We start from the raw sequence: 1,830 nt of genomic DNA on the forward strand, positions 1-1,830 counted from the left end.
TTAGTATATATATTATGTGGATGCAGCCCATATAACAAAGAGCTGCGTATGTGGCCCACAATGGTAAACAGATTGAGAACTACTGATCTAGGCATAGTCTAGATCAGGGGTTCTCAACCTGGGGGTCATAACCACCCTGCCTTTCCCCTACTGCTAAATGGGAGGGCATTCCGAGATGGTCCTGGTTTGGAAAAGGTTGAGAAGAGACGTTGGGATAGGTTAATCATAAGAAAAGGTTCCAAAACATTGGTCTCTCAGTCCATCAAGTGACCAAAGATTCCAGTGAATTAGGAAATCCAATACTCAAAGACAAGGACTCCTCTATGGAAAGTGCTCGGTCATTTCTGATCGGAGAACAGACTTGCTTGGGAATCTCACATTCTGAGAAGTGTCCCATTTGGCATACCACCAACATAATTCATTTTTTTAAAAGTTGCCTCGCCTCTCACCAATATCCTAAATTACAAAAGCAGACATCTAAAATCAAAACGACTTGCCATCATTCATGCGATTTATTCTTTGCATTTCACTCACCTTGGATAGCGAAACTAGACTAAGTTTCATTTTTATTTAAAGGCCAACGTATGCAATTTTTGGTCCCAGACACTATGACAAGTGTGCTGGGGTTGTATTCACAATAGTATAGGGGAATGCTTAAATAAATCCATGGACTTTTCTAAACAAAGATGCACAAAGTTTAAATCTTGAGCTTACAACTACTTAGGCCTTGAACCAAGTGCCCAATTCAACGAAGTATTTGAGCAAGCGTCTAACTTTAAGCATATGCTTAAGAACCTTGCTGAATTGGGAGGCAAGGCTTGATGCTGCAAGCCCTTGTGTGGTGTACGGTTGGGAGCACAAGGCTGTTACACTATGCATGAGCACAAAATACGACTAAGTGCTCAGCATAATCCTCTGCACAGAGCAGCCCCTCTGGGCCTACTCCCTTACTTGAAAAAATGACTGTGTAAAGAAAGGGGAACAGCAGAGCATGGCCAGAAAGTGGGCGAGGAGATGCCATGCATAGGCGTTTAGTTACATGTTCTCTCCTATTCAGTCTCAAACCTCTACTAGGAGTTGGTGTGGTGATGTCACCAATCCAGCATCAGATTCCCCTGCATTCTGTCTTCCACTTAGCCAGGCAACATTCCTACACCACATGAGGCAGGATCAAATCTGTAGTATATCTTACTTAGATCAGTGGGGGGCAACCTGCGGCCCGCCGCTTCCAGTGGCCGGGAACAGCAAACCGCAGCCACTGGGAGCTGCGGGCGGCCGTGCAAACGTAAAACGGTCTGGCGGCCTGCCGCAGGTTGCCCACCACTGTCTTAGATTGTATGCTTTTTGGGTCAGGGACTGTGTCTTTTTGTTCTGTAAGTACAGCGCCTAGCACAACGGAACCCTGAGCCATGATGAGAGCTCCTAGGTGTTACCACACTATAATTCATAAACAAAAAGGGGATGACGAGAGTTTAAGATAGTCAAGTACCATGGAGAGGAGCGGAAAGATATTTTTTGACTGAATTAAAGTTATAGAATGGTGGGGGGGAGGGAAGGAGAAGAGAAATGGGAGGGACAGAACAGCTAGAAGGGAATCCAGTTTCAGAAGAGAGACCCAGAAGGAAGATGCCTGAAACGTACCACTTCACCTTAGGTAAATTCTATAAATAGGCTAAGACTTGAATGGTTGCTAGTTACCAAACCTGAGGTTAAAATGAAGCTTTGCATCTTCAGGGTCGGCTTCATCATTCTCTCTCTAACGTTCCAAGACACATGCACAATCATCAGGGCTCCCAAAGCACATATGAACATACTGTCAATCTGAAAAGC

Source organism: Caretta caretta, chromosome 9 (assembly GCF_965140235.1).
Source record: "Caretta caretta isolate rCarCar2 chromosome 9, rCarCar1.hap1, whole genome shotgun sequence".
Taxonomy (NCBI): domain Eukaryota; kingdom Metazoa; phylum Chordata; order Testudines; family Cheloniidae; genus Caretta; species Caretta caretta.